This window comes from Limulus polyphemus, unplaced genomic scaffold (assembly GCF_000517525.1).
Source record: "Limulus polyphemus unplaced genomic scaffold, Limulus_polyphemus-2.1.2 Scaffold1785, whole genome shotgun sequence".
NCBI classification, from domain to species: Eukaryota; Metazoa; Arthropoda; class Merostomata; order Xiphosura; family Limulidae; genus Limulus; species Limulus polyphemus.
The window spans coordinates 53,298-79,705 of record NW_013667395.1 but is presented as its reverse complement, the minus strand read 5'-3'; the positions used below and the strand labels follow the sequence as shown (position 1 = coordinate 79,705).

The window sequence follows — 26,408 nt, the reverse complement described above, 5'->3', positions numbered from 1 at the left end:
ACTGAGGGTAGCGTCACCGGCGTCCAGTGGACCCTCACCAAACAGCTGAAGGACCTGGATTTTGTGGACGACGTCACCCTTCTGTCCCACAAGCAACAGTATGCACAGTCCAAGCTCACCCGGCTCACTGAGGAGGCAGGAAAGACCGGCATGAAGATCAACATCAGAAAGACGGAGGTGATGCGGCTGAACAACAAACAAGAGCACCCACTGCAGCTGCAGGGAAAAGACATCAAGGAAACAGAGCGTTTTGTTTACTTTGGAAGCAGAGACGGCGGCGCAGACGAAGACGTTAGGAGCCGATCAACAAAGCAAGGGATGTCTTGGCTGACTGGGTTCTGGTTGGTCCTTTTCCATAGCTCTGTGTTTGAGATCTTCTCTGGCTACCTGATGTTTAGGATGTGTCGCAGGCACTTGTTAATGAACCTCTGTATTTTGTTGGTGATGGTGTTCGTAACTTGCCATGTCTCGGACCCATACAGGAGGACTGCTTTTACATTTGTGTTGAAGATGCGGATCTTGCTGCACAGGGATAAGGCTTTGGAGTTCCAGATGGGTCGCAGGGTGTTGAACGCGGGCTGTTTTAGGCACTGGATAATTTTTACAAACCTCTAACTTTCTAAGGTCAAATTTTACAAAATCTGTGGTCACCACATGACCTAGATATTCCTAGATATTAGGTTTAAGCTTTAAGTTTGCTTTCTGTAATCTATCAAATACGTGCATTAACCTAACTAATATTCTTCAAAACTTGCAGCAAACGCTATGACACTCTAAATAACAAAAACATTTCAAATATTGCAAGCCTGATAATACAACGTCTGTTAATCTCTAGAATGTTGAAGGGGCATTGCACAAGCCATCCTATTAAACTGATAATTACCTGAAAGTAATAAAAAAGTAGTTTTAGCTTTATCTTCTTTTATCTCTACCTGCCAATATCCACTTTGTAAATCCATATATGAAAAGTATTTCCGAAAATCCACACAAGCTTAATTTTCCATCATTTTTAGGAACTAATACAATTGTAGATACTTGACTTACTTGACTTAATCCTGTAGACTCCTAGTGGAGCATAGGGCCGCAACAACACCTCACCAACGGACTCTGTTGTGGGCTGCTCTCCCCGGCTGGGTCCACGCCATTCTGGCGGCCTTTGCTTCACTCCCGACCGATCTCCTCCACGTCTGTTTTGACCTCCCAGCTTTTCGTTTCCCTTGTGGGTTCCAGTCCAAGGCCTGCCTTGTAACATTGTCAACTGTTTTTCGCAGAGTGTGTCCAATCCAGCCTCATTTTCTTTTCTTTATAGGACATTTGTGCATTTTTAGGACTTGTAGGATTTTATAGAATATTTATACCACATTTTGCATTGCTGGCAAAACTCTTAACCAAGTTAACTAAGAAGTGAATAAAATTCCAATGGACAGATAAGACAGGAAGCATTCGAGAAATTAAGAGAAAAGCACTGATTCTAAGCTACCCAGATTTCAGTGAAGAGTGTCCCAAGCACAGATGTTTTGGGATACGCTATAGGTGTAGTATTATCACAGTTGGACGAAAATGGGTGGGAAAAACATCCTGTAGTATATCGGTAGACAATTGGGAAAAGCTAAAATAAATTACTCTGTTACAGAACAGGAATACTTAGCTGTAGTGCATGGAATTAAAACTTTCCTTTGTTATCTGTGTGGTAGGAAGTTCACTATCATTACAGACCATGCACTGCTAAGGTGGCTAATTACATAAGACCCCCTCCTCTAGGTTAGTAAGATGGTTACTGTTACTACAAGACTGATTTTTAAATAATACATTGACCAGGTAGGAAGCATTCTAATGTCGATGCTCTGAGTAGAATTAAAGCAGGAAATACAGAAACTGAAGAAAAACAGATACTTAACGAAGTAAGAGGTAAAAGCAGAAAATGAGGAAAAATTAGAAGTAATTTGAGATTTAGATCATGTGATTAGTGAACAGAAGAAATAAGTTATTAAACACCTTATGAAATAAAGTATTACAGGGAGAAGATACAGAATACACGTTAGATTCAAACATCTTATGTAAAAAAGTTGATGACAACAGGGCATTGTAAATAGTTGTACCAGAACTTAAACACGCCATTCACAGCACATCTAGATTTTTGGAAAACATACGGTAGGATAAGTAAAAGATTCTTTTTGACTAAACATGAGGAAAGATAATTGTGATTTGTGCATAGAATGTCAGAAACGAAAAACGAGCCCACATTTTAAGAATGCTCTCTTACAAAGAATGCAGAGTTTAACCACGCGTTTTCAGTTAATAGCTATAGATATATAAAGCCCATTGCCTACATCATACACAGGAAACAAATGTGTTAGTAGTCAGATTACTTAACTAGGTTTCCTGAGGTAATATGTTTACCTGATCAAAAAGCAGAAACCATAGCTAAAGCACAAGTAAATGACATGGTAGTTAGACATGGTATACCACAGTATTTACCTACGGATAGAGGTAGTAACTTCATTTCTAAGTTAATGAAGGAAGTGTGCGAGTTACTAGGTGTAAGAAAATTGAGACTACAGTTTATCATCCAGCTGCTAATGGTCTAGTAGAAAGATTCGATAGAACTTTGTTAGATATGATCTCTCAATACTGTGGGAAGGATCAGACAACTTGGGACGAGCAGATCCCTTTATTAGCATATAGGAGTGCTGAAATGAGTCTTATTACATGGTAGAGATGTTATGCTACCTATTGCAAGAAATACTAGCTCTTAAAAAAATGAGCTATGCAGTAGATTACAACTAAGGCAGAATTATTAAAGTGAACACAGTTAGCATTTCAGTTAGCTAATGAACATTTGACAAAATCTGCAGAGCATAGAGAGAAGCAAGCAAATAAGAAGGTGCAAGCTAGTGACATAAGGTAAGGGAACAAAGTATTGTTATACATCCCAACTGTTAAGAAAGAAAACACTAAACAGCTGGTAAAATTATGGAAAGGTCCTTTTAGAGTTCTTAAGCAAACAAGACCAGTTAATTTCGAGATTCAGGAGATCCATGGAAAAGGTAAACAGCTAGTACACGTTAATAGATTAAAGAAAGTAAAAGGTTATAGATCATATCAATACAAGTGTGTAGTGGACAAAACAAAGGAACAGGATCAAATTAACAACATAATTGAAGAGACTAACAATTTAGGTGAGTTTAACTTATCTCTTAACACAATTTATCGCGAGCATCACAAACGTGTGCTAAAAGACGATCATACAAATTTATGACACTGCACAACACTTTCCAGCCTCTTGTAGAGCTTGTCAACACTGTCTCGACTGGGCAACCTTCTTAGTCAGTGACTTTGCCTCATGGACAGCTGGTGGTGGTTGTCAATAACTTTCAGGTATGTCAATCAAAGTTTGACGAATTTCAGAATAGTTCATATAAAGAGCTCTGGTTGCATTGCTCTGTGCTGTCCATCTTGTTTTTGATACACTTTGTACAACATAGGTATTTTTCTTCATGTTCTTTACCAAGTTAGACCACTCTGGGTTGAAGCTGAGAAGAATGTATAGAGTAACTGCAAAATTCAAAAAATTGATTGCTGCAGGGCAATACTCCACAGGAGCTGATCCAACTAAATTTAGACTATAGGCAGCATATGTAACCCATTCAGCCAAACTGTTAATTTCACGAAACCTAACTTGACCACTGAATAAATCCCACTCGTATTGCTGGCGTTATCATATAAATGTGACCTGCAGATTGAAATATAAATGCCATGAAATTTGAGAGTACCCTGCAGAATATCGAATAAGTATTTTCCATCATGTTGTTCGATGAAGAAATCGTTCAACCACATTTCCGTTACTGAGTACATAACGAATCACCAATATGTCAATAAATTAATCACATAGTTGAAAAAAGATAAGACGCGTTTCCTCTCTCTGGATTTCCATGTTTTTGAATGTGCTCTGCAAGAAACGGATCAAATTCAGCTAAAAGTTCAATGCATCCAAGGTAGTTTCCATTGTTAGGGCAGCCGTGCACCTCAGTGTCACCACGGAAGGCTAGTCCTCGTTCAGCAAGGAATCTTATTACAACAACTATTCCCTTCAGGACTTCGATCCAGTATTTACATGATTTTCCCTTCATTTTCTTCAGTTCTGCGTCAATTCTGGTGGACTTTATACTGGAGCATCATTGACAGTGCACCAAGATGATCCTTCAACTGCTCATGAGAAATAATCATAGTGCTTGCATTTATAGTAATCAAAACCTGTTTTAAACTGATTAGAGTAGTCGCTGGTGCTGGCTCAGAATAGGTTGCATGCGTGGCAATGAACTTTACCAGTTGAAGAATAAATAAGACAGTCTCTCTGGACAGTTTCTCCATTTCCCAGTCGCCTGAAAAAATATTCTTTGCGCGCATACCTTTTCTTTTTCCCAAATTATCTACCCATCTATGAGAAGTCTGAATCCAAATTCTGCGAAGGGGTATTTTCTGCTTAATAATTTATGAGATGTGAAGTGATCTCCTACTCAGCTGTGATCACTACTATAGTTTAATGTCGAGACAAAATCTGATGTTTTCTTTGGTGTCTGTTACTGTTATCATTACATCTGCCGGTACTGTCACTATCACTTCTGGAGCAGCCTGAATGATTCTCGTTTGTTCCTAGCTTGATCCATGTTCGACACAACCCTCAGTGACATCTGTTTCAACATGTTCAGTAGTTTTGTTTTCCACGTCTGATATTGATGGATGGATGGGAAAGCTTGCACTGTCACTTGTCTTAACTTTTCTAATGAAATTCAGCAAAGAATCTCTCGTCTGTTTTAAAGCTTCAGCCTTTTTCTTTCTCTTTTCAAATCAAAACTTTTGCTTCCTTTTGTATCCGTCTGACTCATTTAATCCAGTTCAAAGGTACCCTGAATATTAAAAAAACTTCACCGAACTATAAATAAAAGATGCCAAAATAAGGAACAAAGTCATAATGACTGCATTGTAACTGTGCTCATTATTTTGTTCATGTTTGTTTACGATGCAAAAGTATTCACAATGTAAAAAAATAATTATCTAATAATATAAAAAAATAAATACAAAGTACCATAGATTTATATATATATATACGACTGATATTTTATGGGATCTATACGATGTATATATAGATCTATCTTGGGCGGCGTACGATTATGAGAGTGCCTAGGGCTTACAACGACCTTAGTCCGCCCTGCCCCTTAGTGGCACAGCGGTGTGTCTGCGGACTTATACCGCTAGAAACAGAGTTTCGATACATTTGGTGGACAGAGCACAGATAGCCCTTTGTTCATCTTTCTTCTTAATAATAAGCAACAACAAACATTTTTTATTTGATTTATTCTATTTTTTAAAAATTGTGATACGTTATTAATATTTCGGATAAATAATAAGAAATTTTCAATTCAAATGTTTTGATTGGAGGATTTCTCGAAAATAGACTGGATGGTTATGTCTCAAACTGAAGTGATAGACTAGAGAAAAGGCATCAAGTCAACACCATCCACGGCGAACTCTTGAGCTGCTATGTTCAGATCGAATAGTGTTATTTGACAGTCACTCTTATGTATTCTCACAATCTGAGGGTCGCGGGTTCGAATCCGCATACCACCAAACATGCTCTCCCTTTCAGCCGTGGGGGCGCTATAATGTGACGGTCAATCCCACTATTCGTTGGTAAAAGAGTAGCCCAAGAGTTGGCGGTGGGTGGTTATGACTAGCTGCCTTCCCTCTAGTCCTACACTGCTAAATTAGGGACGGCTAGCGCAGATAGCCCTCGTGTAGCTTTGCGCGAAATTCCAAAACAAAACTTGTGTATCCACGGCTCCAAACGGCGCACGAACTACGGAACGTCAGAGTTACAGTTTGGTACAGTAACCATTGACATGTACTCGGCCTCAAATGTAATTAAGTTATACCAACTTTATTTTGAACGTGTTTATTACATTTTCCTAAAATCAAAATTAAAATCACTGTTTATAATAAAACTTGTTTGAAGAATTGATATTCATTTGAAAGGTCTTTATAGACTTAAATTTTATTTTCTTCTTCTTATTATTATTATTGTAAGCTAAGATTTAATTTAGGTGTTTGCTACAGTTTCATTACTTCTAGAAAAGTTTCAATTTCGCTTCTTGCCTGTGTTGTCATCTTGAAGTTAAAGTTTAGTCAAAGTTCTATTTTATTTTCATCATAATAATCCCACTTCTGGCATAATTGTTGTAACGTATTCTAATGTTGGCGAGTTCTTTTGAACTGCTTGGTAAAAATAATGGCAAGTCCAGTTCTCGTAACGATAACAAATTTATTCATTTCTCAATAACGTTTGCTACAGGTTATGTTCACAAACCGTTTTAATAGAAACTGATACCAATGTTTCTTATACCTAACTTACGTATAGAATTTCCTTGCTAATAGACTCAATAATTTTCATTAACTTTCTTAATGTGATGATTTTTAGTAAAGATCAAGAAGACAGAGACAAAAATTATGAGAAGACCAAGAAGAAAAAAGATAGAGATTTAAGAGAAGAGTTAAAAAGATAGAGATTTAAGAGAAGAGTTAAAAGATGGAGGTGTAATTTTGTAAAAAGGAAAAATTAAAATAAATCTGACTAGACAATATTGATTAACTTATTGGAGATGTACAGAAAGGCTGTAATGACAAAATAAAAAAAAAGAAGAAAAAAATCAACGACAGAATAAAACATTTGGAAAAAGAATTGGTAAATTCAATAATCAAGTTTGTTTGTTGAATTTTGTGCAAAGCTACTTCAGGGCTATCTACAATAGCCATCCATAATTTAAAAGTAATAGAGTGAAGGGAAGGCAGCTAGTCAACACTACTCACTTCCAATTATTGGGTTACTTTTTACCAAAGAAAAGTGGGATTGAATGACATGTTATGCTCTCACAGCTGAAAGAGCAAGCATGTTCAGTGACGGGATTCTAATCTGCAACCCGCAGGTTGTACAACGATTTAACTACACCTGTCCAAGAACTACAATATAAGACACTATATATCATAAAATATGGAATATAAGGACTTATTTTGTCTACACCTATTACCTCTATTGCTGTGTCATCTGTGACTGCAAGACTTTCATGGACTGCTTTAGCTATGTCACTACAGAACCCAGTTTCAGAATTTAACTGGATGAAAAAAACCAATGAACTATGGTGGAAAGTTACCATTGGAGACATATCATACTCACCTTGAAATAATTTCCAGAGTGAATGGATAAAACAGTGAACAACAAGCTATTTAACTTTCTGCCTATTTAAGTAGCCCAGCTTTAACAACATTAAGTAACCTTCCAGCTTAGAGCCATAACAACTATCAAGCATTGATTGGTAGCTATGTTATTTAACAGGTTCAGAATGATAAATCAGAAAAGTATCCGAAGAAACATTCCAGAGCAGGGTGTGGAGGAATGAAGAGGTATCTGAAATTGTAGAAAATTTGGAAAGATTTATCCAGATGCTCTATGTGAAATGATAAATTCGTTGGCACGTGACCAATCTATAGCTGCCACAACAGATGAGAATTTGTGAATTAGGCTGAAGTAAAGTAAGTGTACATTCTTAAAGTAAGATTTCCAGTTGGTGATGGAACTTGAATTCATTAAAGTAGCAGGTAAACAACTAAATTCACCATCTAGAAGTTACAGGATCATCATATTAAGTAATAGTGAAACACCAACTTCCCCTGACGATAGTCTAGACTCTAGAAGAACGGAAAGTATTAGTTAGATAACTAGTTGCACAGAATGAAAGAAATAAACTACAAGACAAATGATGTTTCAAGTGTAATTTGAAAGGACATATTGCCTGGAACTGCAAACAAAAGCCAGTATCGAATAAGAAATTTAGCTTCATGATAATGATTCTAAGACTGGATTTCATTGAGGTAACATAGTAGGGTTGAACAATTTTAGTTACAACAAAGGATGAACTCTGAAGTTAAGTAGGTTTTGGGACAGGCTATACATTGTACTAAAAAGAATAAATAATGATGTTTATAAAATCAAAACGAGCAGGCAGACCAAGTCATAGAGCATCCATCATGACCATTTTTTGGAAGAATGTTGGTGAGCCAATGAGCAACTAAAGAGAAGAATTTGTCAGCAAAAGGCCAACCAGCTGAGGAGCACAGTTACAGAATAGCAAGTGACGACAATTAATAAGAGGCTGTCGTCTGTATACCTTATCCCCCAGAAAGACTCGGTGAATGGACAGCTAATGTACTGGTTTATTTGGTATTACGATTTTAAAGGGACATCACGATCGAGGAAGTGTTGTAAGCTATAACTCCAATGTTTCAATTTAGGTAGTTGCTAGAGAGTGCATTATATTACGATCAAGAAGCTTCGTTGAGTAAATAAAACAAGAGTACGATACATGTTCGAGATCCAGTAAAGTAGATAGTTAATAGATTATTGAGCATTCAATAAGTGATTCAGTTCAGTGTTAACAGCGAGTTATTGTGTCTATTAGCAAGGGAATTATGTAAATGTATTTTGTAATTCATATGTAAGTAACTTCGGTACTACACTTTCTGTTTCATATTGTTCTTGGTGAGCTTAGCCCTACAATTTATGTCAAAGTGAAAGTAGACTATAGCAACTGTTATTCAAGAAATATATTAATTTGTTATCATGGACTAAAAGTTGCCATTATTTTTAACAACTAACCCAAAAGAACCTGCCCAATATTAAAACATTATGTCTGTTTGAGAATAACGTTTCAGTGTGGTAATGCAGGCTTTCACCACGACTGGACTAGACGAAGACCTACACTAATAGATCAAAGTGTTTTCCTCCAACAAGCTTCAAAACGTGTTACAAACTTTCAGGTAAAATGTGATTAATAGAATTTGTGCTTCTTATGTTTCAATTTCATTGTAAGTTAAAACCTTTTGCGCAGTATCATCATTTTGTTATATTGAATTATGGTCTCGGAGAATACCACAGTTCAAAAAGCTTGCTTCAGATCTAGTGGTGGGATCATCTCTATGCAATGCAATACAAAGCAATATTTTATAGTTTTTTAAGAAATAAAATTAATTTCAAACGAGAACCTACCTCCGAAATACTGTAGATCTTTCTTTGTTGAGCTTATTTTCATGCTGTTGACAAACATATAGCTCAATATTCTGAATACTCTTTAGACACTGCAAAGCATGCATCATGTGTCCATAAATTTCCATTCTCCCACCTTCCACGTGAATTATTATACACGTAGCAGGAGATATTATATAATATTTGTTTTCCCTGCCATAATTCAGATTTTTTAAAACTTGTAGTCATAATTAAAACTACACAGAGCCCAGTTATGGGAAGGAGGATAGGAAAGTATTTCATAGATAAATACCAGTTTAAAATTAATTTTAATTCTCAAAATGTAAAATTCAAATCCGGTAGTTTTACTGTAGTCTGTAATAACACCCACATTGCAAACCATGGGGACCAGTAAGTGTGAAAATGATACAAAAATAGTTATAAATTTATGAATTACTGGAACAGAAACATAATAATTTAGACTAAAATAAAGATGTAGTTGAAGAGTCAAATTAGGATCTATAACCAGAAGGACTTGAAGAATTGAATTCAAGGTAGAACGAGTGGACCATTAAGTACACTCAGCTATAAGGCATTCTTCTCAGCAGGATAACCCTTCAGTTCATGCAAAACGGGTGGGGGAGGTAGTTAGTGTTTTTTTTTGTAGTTGTGAAGCCAAAAGGTAACATAGGTGGTGGCATAAATAGGTAGGAGAAATACTATGTCTTGCTCCCATGGTGGTTCGTGGGGAAGCAGCCTAGTTAAATATTATGAGTGGACATACTCCAGTGGCTGTAGCCCCTCCTCATCCATATCTATGAAGGCCAATGAGTAATGAAACTAGCCAATTGCAGGTGCTCAATGAGAACGGAAGAAAGATCCAAGCTGTCCCAGGAATAGGGTTCAACAACTTGAAGACAGTGCAATGGGAATATGAAAAATAAAACAGAAAAACAATAATAGAAAAATATAGATGATCTTCAACCTGGTTGGAGCTGAAGCATCTGTGAAGAAAAGGTATCCTGTCTCAGGTATCTAATATTATACAAAAACGTCAATGCAAAGGTAAGAAAGGTACTCACTGAGGCATCTTCAGCCACCAGATGGGACCCTTTGTATACTTTCAAAGGGCAATGCTCTCTCATACAACACCAGCAGAGAGTGGAATTTTGTTTAGGACAAATGCAAAATTTAATGAACATGCAACAGTACTGAATAGATACATCCGTATAAGTGTAGAATCTCCTAAGAAAAAAGCTTGTATTTTTCTTTTTTTAATATTTCACAGTATTTGAGTACTATACACAACATAGATACAGTCCCAGGTATTAAATAAGCACTAAATAAAGCATAACTTATCTGGCTTGGAGAATAACCACAGGTGATAAAATATCTTGAAGCAAAGTAGTGAAGGTAAAACTGCCAGCTGATCCATCTTGTCTATTGATATATACCCAAACATCTTAAGTGTGGATTTTTGGTTACATCAATCAAATTTTACCATTTCTTAATTTCTATGGCTTCTTGGTCTTAGTACCTTTTAGACAACATCTTAAAGGCTAGCAAGTGGAATAATCCACATACTGTTCTGGTATATAGTTTAATTTGTTACTTATTTACAGAGCTTATTTACTACTACAGAGCTACTACCTCTGTGGCCTTTAGATTCAACAGAAGTCATCTCCCTATCTTGTCCCACTCTTTGAGGATAATTTTCGAGCTTTTTGCTTATTTTGTATTATAGTACTTAGACGATATCCTCAGTGGGAATCAAGTCTTATGTTGTCTTTTTTTCTCCTCATTTTCAACACTTAGTGACTTGTTTGCTCTGCTGTCTTTCCCTGAAGACAGTTTTTTATGTTGCTTCCCAGATATTGGAGACAATCAAATATTTATTACATTCATACTTGTACTTTTTTTTCCTAACAATGATCTGTTTATAGTCTGATAGGGCCTTCCTACCAAAAACTTGAGCTGCAAGAGAGTGTAACAACTTTTTTTTTCTCCAGTTGTGTTACCTATCCTGATTGACCCAGATACTCGTTCAAAAGAATCTTTTCTTTGTTCTGTCAGGACTGTTTACTGATGCATAAACAAAAAATCTCAGAGGGGATTGACAATGGTTGTTTATACCTTATAACAAATATTGTTCCATCTACATTAACATATTGGCTTGTTAGTGGTAATCATGATTTAGCAGGCCAATGTAGAGCAATAAGGAGAACTTGAAAACTGATTTTGGTCAATACTTAGGAAATAAAATAAACAGGAGGGTTAGCATAGAAAAATGTTCTCACAAGACTGGCTCAAAGCATCCACAGCTAGAGAAACAGGATCTGGAACAGGAGACCATTAAATTGGAAGTTGACTGACTGCTATAGTGGATGCATTGATCACAGGATGACTGAGCCAATGGCACAAACACTTAAATACTAAAAAGGTCCACTCAGTTGGAACAAGCTGACATTCTTTGGAAACAGCATTCACAAAAATGTTTGTAACACCTGGTACATCACGAGCTTGAAAACATGTGATGTGAATATAACCAAAGAAATAGAGAGATCACATCAAAATGATTGTGAGTTTGCGTTCCACCCTGACTGTTGTTATATGCCACCGCAATAAAACTGTCTCCTATGGGTGGATGTGAGTGAAGAGTTCCTTGAAAAGTGTTTACCCAAAAATCATATATGCAATTAATATTGAATAGGTAAGGTACAAGTTAAGACTTAGACTTATAAATAATCCATCCCAGAGAGAATGCTAATTGGGTATTTGTGTTAACAAATGAAGTGATGACTGAGCAAGAATAAGCCAACTGTTCATGTAATGATGGAAATTGACATTTAGAATGGTTAGATCATCAACAAATGCTTTGACTACACAAAAAAGACAAAGTGCAGAAGCCAAACTGAAAGAGAGCCATAAACTAACAGACCAATCCCCAATGGGAAAAACAGAGAAAATGTCAAGAAGATAGGTAAATCAGAACATAGAAATATGGGTCTTTTATACCCAACTTTGTCATCCAAAGACCATAAAGAAGGAATTTCCTCAAGTATTTCATGGTTTCCAACTTTAAATGAGCAACCTCCAGGAAAAGATGTATTACCTGTCTCTAGTCTCTTTATTTATTTGGAACCATGGAAAGATGAGCAAAGACCTGGAGAAACGTGAAGTTATGTTTTAAAAGCCGTTTTCTGTAAAAAGTTCAAACTTCCTGATCCAAAATTTTATAAACTGGATCAAAAAAAAAAGTCAACGAGCTAGCTGAAAACATCTAACTCACCTATTTTGATGTTAGGCCACTTGATAAAATACAAATAGATGTAGTGGGTGTTGACTGAGAAGTAATCAATGTAGGTAGAACAGGATGATGACCATTATAAAATTAGTTCAAGGTCAGCTGAAACTATGAGGATGAGTAGCTTGCAAAACAGTGGGTTTAAGTGTTAAAGGAACATAAGAACCATGTGGTTACAGAAATAACTGCAAAACTCCCAGTTAATGAAGACTGCAAAGTAGATATTTGATTCTGATGAAAACAATCAGAGGAATGAGAATATCTAATAGTTAATAATTGTGCAGAAGAAGAAAGTCTCACAACAAGATAAATCAGCATGCAGGGCAGAAACTGATGATTAGTTAAAGTAAGAGATCACATGACATTTTTGGAAATACTTGCACCAGATATAGTGTTAACTTCTATTTTCATTGTAGTTTCATGCATGTGAGCTTGCATCACTTACCCATAAATTTCCACTTTCCTATCTTCCACATGATTAGTTGCTGTATTTCAGATTCTTTTATTGAAAGTTATGCCATTAACTCCGGACATTCAGAATGTTTGAGTCACACGTCTCTTGACAACATGAAAAAATATGCAGTGAAGAAAGGCCTACAGTTCAGATGTAAGATTACCTGATTTCAATTACCTTTAATGGTTAGGGAATTTATTACTGTAGGAGGTAAAACAATGGGGCCCGTACTTGTCAAGGAAACAGTGGTTAGATTTTTTTTTTCAGAGCTACTATTTTCCCTCTTTCAAAATCTGTTGCATATTTCCTGGAAGACAAGATTTCAAGAACTGAAGAATAAAAAGGATTTATAGCCATTATATATATATATATAAATACACTCTGGTCATCTGGTACTGGGATTCCACTAGATTTGCGTGTTCAACTCGCAGGCTTCTATGAAGGATTAGGGTGACTTTTGAAACTTTCAGACATTTCCAGTTTGTTTTTTCTATCCAATTCCTGTGCAATTAAAATTGTGATAATCAGGTAGTAGCCAAATACTTAGAATACAAAATAAAACCATAATTTTGGTACAATAACTTTATTTGGCATCAAAATTTTTACATGAAGCACTGCCTCATTGCAAAATCACATCATTTCAAATTTTTACATCAACATTAGAATTATTCTGGGAAACAACACATCATATTCAAATATTATTGGACAGAAGCTATAGATATTTATACATATATATATAGTTTTGTGTTTCATACATTAACCAAAACAACAAATACTAGGAATGCTTAAGATAGTCTACAAAATAGTATAACCCAATAAAAGTTTTCAAAGAGAAAATCACTCATATTTTGATGATACATAAGGAAAAATGTTTTTACATTATTGTTACACAAGATTAATGCCAATGGTGGCTCAAACAAACCCACTTAAAATTTCATTTTTCAATGTAGATGATTTCCAAAATAATTTGTGGTAAGTATCAACTGTTCATATTTATTCTTGAAAAACACTAAAGCTATTATCTGAATTATGTCATATTGTACATGGTTATTACGAATACAAGAAATAAGAGCAAAATCATTTACAATTAAGAGGCTATGTGAATTTATGTGTTATTTCTCAGTAGCATGGATGGACCAACTTTCTTCTTTGCCCATTAAAGACATGCAGATACTTTCTTCATCAGGGATATTCAGTTAATTCAAAGTAGTTGATGATAACCTTCATCTTAACAATGGGAAGGATTTTCCTTTCAAACCCTATTAGTTATATCTGTATCACGGATGCCAATATGCTGTGAAAGATCACCCACCCTCGCCTCTGTGAAGTTGGGGCAAGCCTGACATAATAATGGAACAATCTAATCTTTAGTCAAGGTTTTACATTAGCTATGCATTTAATCTGAAGATTTCTATGACTTCAAAGCTTATCTAATAAGTTTTAGAATATTAATGTAGCTATATTACTTAGTGCTTTAACTTTTATGTCTGATCTGTATAGGTAGCTTGCCTTGATCAAAATTTCATAAGATCTTAGTTTACTACCTTGGTTGAGTTGCAAAAAACATCAACAAAAACACTCGGTGTGATATTCCAATTTCTAATGGTGCTGACTGGGATTAATAAGCATTAATATCCAATACAAGTACTAAACATTATACTAAAAAATAACAGAGTAACAAGATCAAGCTTTTCATTTATTAGTGAGGCTTTTCAACAACCAAATAATATGCAAAAGGGTATAAACATTCATATTGTTATACACATTTTTTTCTGCTATTTGGCATAAAATTTAAGCAAGCTAAGTCCTTAGTAAATAATGTATATATATAAAATAAAACTGAAATGGATATGATCTTTTGGAACTAGCTTCCATGCCTTACTAATGAAAAATAAAACAAATTAAATTTAATTAATATGGGGAGGGGTCTTGTTAATTTTTCGTTACAAAATTTTAATTTACTATATCATTAACTTGTAAATACTACCAGCCTCTAAAGTAATCTGAACATATACGCCCATTTGAAGGAATGGCTATGAATCTAATTCCTTCTGTTATAGTATGCTTACTGTTAATATTTCCTTCTGATAAAAAAAAGTAGGCAAGAAGTTATGAAAGTGAAAATATGAACAAGTACTCAATTATTTTTAGCCAAGTGCAAGTAATCTAGAGTATAGTAACTTTGCACTGTTAAAGATGTGTAGCATTTGTTTCAGAACTAAATGTGCTTAAAAGATTATCTTTCTTCAAAAATAAAATCCAAAAGTATGAAGTAAGTTTAAAATATACTTGAATCTTTCCTTTCTTTTTACACAAAAAAACATAACACATTTTTGACCACAAATACCTACTAAGCAGTTATCATATAGTTAAATGAGATAATAATTGCATACATACATATGGTTCTAGCTTATTTGAGGGCAGGAAAGGTCCAAGTATACAGTTTATTTCAAAATTATACTATTTTACTAGACTTAAACTTTTCAATACTGCTGTCTCACCAAAATATAACATACTTTATAATGACTAACTATCTAGCCAAAGTCAGGGATATTTAATTATAATCAATGAATCAAATAACCTTTTTAGCATTACCTTTTCCTTTTCTCACTGTAAATAAACTCTATGAATACCTAAAAGTCCATATGAACTGATCTTTCATGTACACTAGATAAACAAGTCCAATGGATTTTCATTTGGCAACAACAACAAAAAAATAACTTGTTGCAGATATTTAGAAAAAATGGAACTTCTATTTTTTTAAGATAAGCAATTTACAGGTGGCTAGACTCATTGGAAAAAAAAAAGTTTAGTGTTTAATATATTTAATTCAACTGACTTGTAATATGTAACAGAACTTCTCATAAAAAGAATTTCAGTGATATGTTACTACAATTAAGTAGTTATTCTCTATGTGCCATGGTAATTTATGCATAAATACCAAGAGACTATGCTAAATCCTTTACAAAATGTTATTACTATTTATAATCCAAACAGAAAGTTTTTGTTGTAGGCATACAAATTGTATTATTGAAGATAACAATTATATTAGTATACTTACAGTGCCTTGCAAAAGTATTCATCCTCCTGCAAAGTTTCCACATTTTGTTGCTGTCTGAGCTTGTAATCATGAAACTTTCATATTGGACTTTATATTTAGAACCTACACAACCTACTCCAAACTGATAAAACTGAAAAAATGCTAATATTATGTAAGTAAGTTAAATTTTCAAAGAAAATTAGAATATTCTCAATTATATAAGTATTCAACCCCTTTCCTCTAGCAAACCTAAATCAATTCAGGTGAAAAAGATTAGTTTGAAAGGTCACAAAATTAGTGTAATGGTCTCTACCTGTGTGGAATCAAAGTGATTTAACTTGACTTCAGAGTAAATGCATCTGTTCGAGTCAAAACTCACATAGTGATACAACCAACCAACCATGAAGACCAAGGAGCTTTCCAAACAATTCAGGAATAAAGTGACAGAGAAGCACAGATCAGAAGGTTAAAGCAAAATTTCAAAGTACGGTGAAATTCATCATTAATAAATGGAATGTGCTTCGTACCACCCAGTCACTACCCAGATAAGAATGCCAGATTGGGCAAGCAGGAAACTGGTTAGGGATGCTACTGTAAAGCCAACAGTGACTTTAAATGGTTTGCAAAGTTTCATGTCTGAGATGGAAGTCAGTATTCATACATCGACAATATTCCGGTGCCTACACAAAACTGGCCTGTATTGGCAAGTGGCAAGAAAGAAGCCATTACTGAAAAACAATCATCTTAAATCTTGTATGGAGTTTGTAACAAATCATGTGAATGATACTGCAGACATGTGGCAGAAGGTTTTGTGGTCAGATGAGACAAAAATTGAGCTTTTGGATATAAATTCAAAATGTTACGTAAGCCCAGCACATCACCCAGTCAGCATCATCCCAACTGTTAAACATGGTGGTAGCAGCATCATATTATAGGGATGCTTCTCATCAGCAGGGACTGGGAAGCTTATCAGGACTGAGGGGAAGATGGATGGTGCAAAGTACAGATGAATCCTAGAGGAAAACCAGTTTGAGTTAGCCAAGAATCTAAAACTGGGTAGGACATTCACATTTCAGCAGGACAATGACCCAAAGCATAAGGACATATCCACACTGGAGTAGTTTCAAAAAAGAAAGTGAAAGTCTCAACTTGAATCTAATAGAAAATTTATGGGGAGACTTGAAGATTGCAGTCCATCAACGATCCCCAACAAACTTCTCAGAAATGGAGCAATTTTGCCAGGAAGAATGGGCAAACATTACACCACCCCATTTGCAAAGCTGGTAGAGGTCTATTCAAAAAGATTCAGAGCAGTAATTGCTGCTAAAGATGCTTCCACCAAGTACTGACTTAGGGGGCTGAATACTTATACAATCAGCAAATTTCAATTTAAATATTTTCTTTGCAGGTTTTGCTGACATTCAACCTCCTTCACACACATAACAGTGTTAAATTTGATCATTAGAGTTTTGAATAAAAATAAGTTCATTAAAAAAAATTGTTTACACTATTTGCATTTCATTAAAATGTGCCATTATTGGTAGAGGTGAATACTTTTGCAAGGCATTGTACATTTGCCATGAAACATACTTGTATGTACTTCCATCACTGAAAACATACCAATTAGTGTACTTATAACATTCTACAAGTGATAAAAAATACCTTGTGCAGAGCTAAGATCAAATGCATGTAAAGTGTACAATAATGATCTAAGTAACCAGCAATGTGAATTAAGTAATGGGAAAAGAAAGGAAATATTAATTTTTGTGATTCAATCACTCTGTCAGTACAATTATTTAATGTGATATACAATCCCTGTGTTCAAATGTTTTCCCAAAAAGTGCATTTTTTAGTTAAAAATATTTCACTATTAAACATACTTTAAAACCAAAATTTTAAAAAGGTAAAATAAATTTCTTCATTCAAAATTCTTCTAAACATTATTTGAAAAACTAAACAAATATACACATACATACTAAATTTATGGAACAAAAGCCTGACTACAAATACAGAATATCTTTCATGTTCTCATAATATTTAGTAGGTTTTTGCTTGTAATATAATATGTATACAAAAATTATTAGTATTATGTGCTTGTCTTGTTGTCATTCATAACATGTGTGTGTGTGTCACTTACTAGTAATTTGTATGCGAGTGTACGTATTTTAAAAGTTACAACTTTCATGCAGCATAAATGTGGCTGGCTGTGTTTCAGGCTTGAGTTTTTATTGCGCTTCTGGAACTGTATGTATAAACTGACATCTGTTTTTTAATATATATATTTATGGTTATCAAACTGCAGCAGTAACACATGCAACCATATTTATCTCACTCAGTATACAAAGAAAATAAATTTCACATGCATTTTCTTGAAGAAACACTGGTGACTAATGTTACAGAAAAATCATATCAGTTTTTTCAACAGAAAGCTCAGATTTTTATTGTTTAATAACTTCACAAGTACTTCCATACAAACATAAAAATGATTCTTAAACTAGTTCTAATTTTCTTGATGAGTTCAGATAATTTTTTAAATTAATGGGACTATAATGAAAAAAAAAAATTAAACATGTCCAAATTATGCAGTCTCAAATTATTAAAGTGCTTGTCAGTTTGATACATATAAATGTACTTCATGAGATCAAATTAAGGATAACATATTCTGGATATTGACCTACTAAACAAATACTGCAACAATGTTAAAGTAATACCTATTTCAAGCACTCAAAATTTAAAAACAAAAAAACACAGGTTATTTTTTTTTTTATTAATATGTTTCTAGCACAACTTCTCAAGTTGATTTTTTCTGTCTTGTTTATAATAACTTCACTCAATATTTAATCTGTATTTAACAAAGTCAGTTAAATTGAAGTATGCAGGAAAGACTGCATAAATTGTTTTAGGATATATAGACATTAAACAAGTTTCTACAAAAGATAACAACATATTAATGTTTTCTCTAACAAACTGCATTATTTAAAATCACTCAAAAACATGAAGTACGATTTTTAAAATAACCTATAAGATAACTGCAAAAACTTTGTATTTTATTATTCATTATGCCAGAATTACAACCCTAACAACTAAACTTATGATGGATATTTCAACTTCAAGTCGCACAGAAAAAAGATGAATTGTTAAAACATTTTATTTCCCTGCTGTCCAAGACCTTTACATGATTCAAATATATGTTTAACTGACCAAATCTAAGCCAAATTAGTGCAGGGTTTTCCAAAAGATACAACATTTACTTTAATAAATGCAACTAGACTTCAAGTTTTTATTTAAGATAAGATTTTCACACCATTATAGATGGTGGAACTGATTCAACTATTGATGATATTCAAAGACAGTGGATACTCAAAAGTTTATGTTTATATAAATATATATATACTTAAACGCTTTACTTTTTCACATTAATTTAGCTTTTAGAACATAAATTTCACTGATATAAAACTAAGTTACTTCAAAATTTTAATCACAGTAAAAGAGTAGTCTCCAAAGTAGTAAGAATTCCCAGAATTTGGAGCAGAGCAAACATATATTTGTTTTTTATGAATGAAAATTTTAAAAATTATCAATATTTTTTTCTTCTTATGTTTAATTTTAATTTAGTATAAGCCTAATGCACACGTCACTTTTAGGGATATAACAGCACATGTAAGTATACACACATGGAAGTTCTTCCATTACAGAGGTTTAGTACATGCTCAGGATTTATGCACTCTTGAAACAATAATCTTTAATGCAAACAACACAAAACCTAACTCATGTGAAGTTAAAAAATTATAGCAGATTTATTATTTTTAATTAAGATATAGGTAATTAAAATTTTTCATTACAGTATACGAATGAGGATTAATTAATGCCTAATTTGTTCACATGTGACAAAATTAAACTTTTTAAATTATTATTGGGTTTGGTGTTCCTTGATATTTAACAAATCTAGCTTCTGGTTTATCTCGCATAAATTTTTTCTGGAGTACACAAAAACAAAAAAAATTCTCTGAAGACATGAGAACTTTTAAGAAAAATACTATACATTTTAGTTATTAACTCTTAACAGTACACAACTATCTCACTAAAATGCCTTATTATTTCCTTTTACACTTGAACATGTAATTAATTATAACAGCAACATCACTTTATCACCAAATTACCAATATAAAGAGTAAGTTACTTTTTTAAATTTCTGCATGTTTTCTTAATTAAAATATTAATGAGCTTTTTGTATTATTAATATTTACTCATACATTTTCTCGCAAATATAATTTTGAAAAAATTTCTTAAGTTCTACTTCCATTTAACAAGTCCTAGGATAAATAACACTTAATACATCGCAAATATTTTAAGCATGACAAACTAAAGTTTATGTATTTGTCCATCTTTTATTCACCAGAAGATACCATAAACAACTCCATGAATATGGAAATTACATGTAAAAATGCTATAGAGAAAGAATAAACTTCATACAATAATTAAATAGCTTTTTTTAATTTCAAGAAGAAAGAAACTTGTAAGTTTATCTTTTTGAGCAACATTACAAAAAAACTATAATTTTTATGCTTCAGAAGCTTTTATGATAATATGCCTGAACTGACCTTTTTGTACTCTGTATTCCTATCTCTATGGCTAAAAAAAATTTAAAAAACAAACAAACAAAAATTCTCAAATTTGCCAGAAAAAACAAAACTAAAGGAAATATTTTGGATTTTAATTTAAGGGATAAACAGAATCACCAGTTCTTTAAAATTAACCGAAGAGTAAATATAATTTATATAATGCTAAGGCAATTCTATCAAAAGAATATTCTGTGAGGTTTGAGACCTGAAGACTAGAGCACTATATGGCATTTAATGGGTTATTACCCTGCACAGTAACTGCTTCTTTACATCATAAATAATCTTTAAATCTCTCTGTTTCTAAACCAATAACTTTTACTTAACAAGGGTTTTGCTCACTTGTCTGATATCTTTCTGGCAAGAATCACATGTAACACACTGTTCAGTATGAGTGTCACAGAATAACAAGTTAGCCTAATCAAGTTTGACTGTTAAACTTCTTCACCTAAGCAATGAAGCTATGATATCTATAATTAGTTATGACCATTTCCCATTCTCGTGGTAAAAGTTTCATTAATATATGACGGTTGTATCTGACTGACTGGATTTAAATGAGGTTACATTTGCACAGAAAGCCAACTTTATCAAACTCCACAAAGAAAAGCTCCGACAGAAGAGTTTTCTTTGGTACAAAATGTCAGAGAAATGGGTTCCCTGGATTAGGCTTCACAGGCTGACTTGGTCCACTAGCCACCTAAAAAACATGCAGCCTGAAGTCAATATTTATTTGCTAGAACAAGTGAATTTTTTTTTGGCATATGATTTCATTAAAAACAATAGGACATATTTATTACTTAGTATAAAATGAAATCTGAAAAAAAAGTCTCCTTTATCCAACACATTTTAGGAATGTGTACTAGGGTGCATCGAGTTTACTTAGTCAAAAATGCTATTTTGTAATTGCTAGTCAGCAGGGTATGCAATAGTTGCCTTTTATTATAAGAATCAATCTTATGCAGTATGAAACTCCTCCAATTATATCTTCAACTGCCACAAGCAAACCAAAATTTGAAAAAAGTGTATCATTTCTTCACCAAATGAAATACTTAATCAACTACTTGTTTGGATTATTTTGCCAATTATATTATATATAATTCAATGGTGAAAACAGCTGGTTCAAATGAGTCATCATATCGCGTGATCTGCAAACTCCACCCATTTTTCTATTTCAGCCAATTAACAACAGAATTGAACAAATTTATGCTAGGCTAGTTAGTTGCATTTGTTTTCAGTAGTTGTTTGTATCAATTGCTGGATATGCTGCATAAGTGTGCTTCTGATATCTGCAGTATTATATTATATAACTTATATCTAGTTTTGATCAATTGATTAATATAATCTACATTTATTTTAGCAATGCAATGCCAAAAACTAGACACACAGTCTGTTGTTTGTCCCATATTTGGAGAACTAGTGAATTAAAGCTAAATGTCTTGCCAAACTATGAATCCATTGTGAAACAGTGTTTACTGAAGAAACATCAACCTAAAAGTATGGAAACATGTTCATTCTTTGTCATTTGATTGTGCAAAAAAGGTTGCTCAAAAAGTTGAAAAACTATGGGAGAGTGCAAGCATTCCCTTAGTATCACATAAACGTGTTATTGAAAAATTTCTGTCATATCATGAACAATATCGTAAACTGCTAAAATCTTACAAGCAGCATAAAGATATACTGATGTACAAAGATTCCAAAATCTAGAGATGAAGCCAAGAAACTATTTAATATTGCTGCAAACAAGGAACTGTCTTCCATTGTCCAACTGAGAAAAAGGTTTCCAAAGAAGAAAAAACATTTCTGAACGATCAGTGTTCTGAGAGAAAAATGTTTATTGAGCACATCGATATAAAGAAATCCCAAGAACCTAAATGAAAAAAAGGAATGTAAAGAACTAAATTATGCTTGTATTTCTAAAGTACTCAAAAGCTATGTCGTCTTCTGTATTATCAGTACCTAGCGTATCTGGTGAAATAGCTATTGAAGAGAACGACCATAAGGACTTAATGGTTTCAAGCATTAGAAGATTCTGATGTTGCTAATACTGCACTTTCTACATCAAAATCCTAAAATAAATAAACAAATAAGGACACCACTTCTAACAGTAGTGAGAGAATCTGACAGGTACTGTGTTTTGGATAGAGCTGCTGCAGACCTTACCTCAGCTGTTTTGGTACATATGGGCATTATTAAAGAAAATGACAATGCTAAAATTGTTGATAAAAACAATATATGATGCAAACAAGAAAAATACCGAGAAACATTACTGACTTCTGATGAATCAAATTGTATTAAATCTATCTACTTTGATGATAGAAAAGATATAACTAAAATTGTCATTAAAAGTGGGCAAAAACATCATAAACGTGTTTTCTTGGAACAGCACATAACTTTGGTCAGTGAACCTGAATTCATTTTCATGGATCACTATTATCCTTCTTCCAGAACATCAGGAGGTATAAAAAATTCTATCATTCAGTGGTTTGAAGATAACAAATGTTCATCTGATCATTTAGTCACTGTAGACTGTGACAGCAAATATGTCAATACTGGAAAAAAAAGCTGAAGTTCTGAGGCTTCTTGAATTGCACTTAGGAAGACCTATTCATTGGTTAATTTGTTTGTTACATGCAAATGAGTTACTTCTGCATCATCTAATTATGCATATTGATGGAGTAACTGTAGAATCATCCACTTTTTCTAGTCCTCTTGGAAAGAAACTGAAGACTTGTGAATCATTGTCTTCAGTAAACTTTGTTTCAGTCGAAATTACAGAGCCATTAATAAAAATTGATCATCCTGAGGATCTAAGTACAGATAAAAAATATTTTTCTGACACGTGCAGTGCTGTAGTGTCAGGTCATTGTCCAAGAGAACTTGTTTTACGTGAACCTGGTACAATGAACCATTCTCGCTGGTTAACAACAGCAAACAGGATTTTGCAACTTTACGCCGCAACTGCTAACCCACCCAAGAGGTTTAGTTTGTTATTGAGATAGGTAATTTTAGTGTATGCAACAGTTTGGTTTAATATCAAGAAAAATCCATCATGCAGCCATGGCTCTCTGCACCTTTTTCTACTTGTAAGAGTAATCTGGAGAAATGCATATTTTGCCCACCTGAAAAATTTGCTGCTTGCAATGCTTGGAGATGATTCTGAGGCTATCAGACTACTTGCTCTTCATAGACTATTAGCTGTTCGATCTACCTCCAATTCCAGTACAATGAGACAGTTTGTGGTTCCATATATTAATATGGAAGCTCACCATAACATTGATCTAATGATATGGATTGAGAGTAAAGCCACCACTTACAAAAAATATAAGCAATGAACAGTCTGTGTCTTTCATTAATGAAGATAACATGCCAGTTTTCAAGTTCAGTATGCCATGTCACAGACAAGCAGTTGAAAGACATGTTCAAATAGTAACAGAAGCTTCAGCAGCTATTTGTGGCTATCACAGAAGGAAGGGATTCATTAAAGCAAAACCCCAGTCTTGCAAAATCATGAAAAAATTTAATACTAAGAAACAATACATAATCCAATTCTATTGCCCAGTGGAAGGGTGGTTGAGTGGGTACGGATGAATTCGACATGCAACTACCTCCTTGTGGTGAGTTCTGTGTAACTTAGGACATAAGACTCCTAAATTAGCTAAAAGTTGCATACCCAAAGATATGGTACTTTGATTTTTCATATACTTTGATTATGGATATTTTATGGAAAATAACCACCCCTCGTGGCAGCAGAAGATATAATTTTAGAAGCCTGAAATTTACCCACATAATTAATACTATTAAAAGGTGCCAATCGCATACCCTACTGATAATTATATACAAAATTTATATTTTCGATGCACCCTAATGTGTACTACAAATAACTTAGACCTATGTACATTTTATTTTTGTAAAAATGAATTCATGGGATGACTCTTATCTAACATTTCTCTCTCAGTGCTCAAAGTTATCTTATTCTTTATGATTTAGTAGCCTGGAGAACAGAAAAAGCTATTTTTGGCTTGTCTGCCTAAACATTTTGTCAGTCTCGCTACAAATTTTCTTTCTTTTGTGTATGTCATAATTCATTCAGGATTGAACAAATGAGATCAAGAATACCTTAGGTACATTACTGGAACAAGTGATAGAAACTAGTCAATCAGTGTGAATCACAATATGATGACAAATATTTAGAAACATAAACTATACAATAAGAAAAAACTTAAATTGAAAGCTGCAACTATAGCAGTAGGAATATAATAAAGCTTGTACACAGAACTACAAGGAAGTTTTTGTATGTACTTTACATCTACAACAGAGAACACAGCATTCTACATGTACTTTACACCAAAAACACACAGACAACATTCTGTGTTGTTATAGATGTAAAGTACATGTAAAATGTTGTGTGTGTTGTTATAGATGTAAAGTACATGTAAAATGTTGTGTGTGTTGTTGTACATGTAAAATGTTGGGTTTGTTGTAGATGTAAAGTACATGTAAAATGTTGTGTGTGTTGTTATAGATGTAAAGTACATGTAAAATGTTGTGTGTGTTGTTATAGATGTAAAGTACATGTAAAATGTTGTGTGTGTTGTTATAGATGTAAAGTACATGTAAAATGTTGTGTGTGTTGTTATAGATGTAAAGCACATGTAAAATGTTGTGTGTGTTGTTATAGATGTAAAGTACATGTAAAATGTTGTATGTGTTGTTGTACATGTAAAATGTTGGGTTTGTTGTAGATGTAAAGTACATGTCATGTAAAATGTTGTGTTAGATGTAAAGTATAGCAACACACACAACATTTTACATGTACTTTACATCTATAACAACACACACAACATTTTACATGTACTTTACATTTACAACATTTGAAAGAAGAGCAAGGCACAAATACTGTTGTCATTGTTAGGGGAATATTGTTGTATATAAAGAACATAAAGAAGATAAATATTGAAAATAAACAGGTAGAAACTAAGAATATACAAAATATATATAAACAGTATAGTGTCAGAACAGTATTCAGAAGTCACAACAAAATACAATCACAATTAGTACACACCAAACCACTTAATGATCCAATGGAGAGGAAAAATATTATTTACAGTATCCGCTGTGAATGTGGATTCCAATACACTGGACAAGCAAAAAAGACCAACAAGTTAGAATTCAGTAGCATAACAGATGTACAAGACTCAGTAATGCCAATCTATCCACCATAGCTCATCACATCAAATAAAAGGACCATATAATACATTCGAACAATAGGATATAAATCACACGAGAAAAAGAAAGTCTTCTAAATCTATCTAACTAATAACAGACTCAGTCAATCTAGCATAGATGTCAGCAAAACCTGGATACCCCTCTTGAAAGCATTCAAATAGTTGATTAAGCTCTCAGTTAAGTGGATAACACATTAGACTCCCATTAAGAAGATACAGGATCGAACCTCAGGTCACTACCAACAGGAAAATAATCCTTCTCACAAGTTCCGGTATAAAAATAGTTAGTAATTATGATCTACTTATAAAAAAGATACTAAAATGATATCCAACTATCACAACCTTACCACAAGTACTCAAGGTACTTTGGAATTACTTCAGTCAAGCTATAATGAAACCATCTAAAGACATTAGTACTTAGAGGCTTGACATTCACATGGCTCTCCACTTACATTAAAGTATTTCAAATAACTCAACTTAAAATAATTACTTTGTCAAAATGAACATTTTGTTCTATATCAGATTTTTTTTTTTCAGTTAAATAAGAATAAGTTCCCCATTTTTCTTTTTTTGGCACCAAAATGAAAAGGCTATCAAGACCTAGTATGACAGACCATCAATAAGTTTAATAAGCCATTTAAAATCTATTTTAAAAATTATTGGAAAAACTTGAATAAATCAAACAATTTTTGT

The 26,408-nt window shown here is 33.5% G+C and overlaps 1 pseudogene; it reads right to left on the bottom strand.

The window, feature by feature from the left end:
- Positions 1 to 13,398: 13,398 nt before the first annotated feature.
- Positions 13,399 to 26,408, bottom strand: part of LOC106464925 — a 33,582-nt pseudogene continuing 20,572 nt past the window's right edge.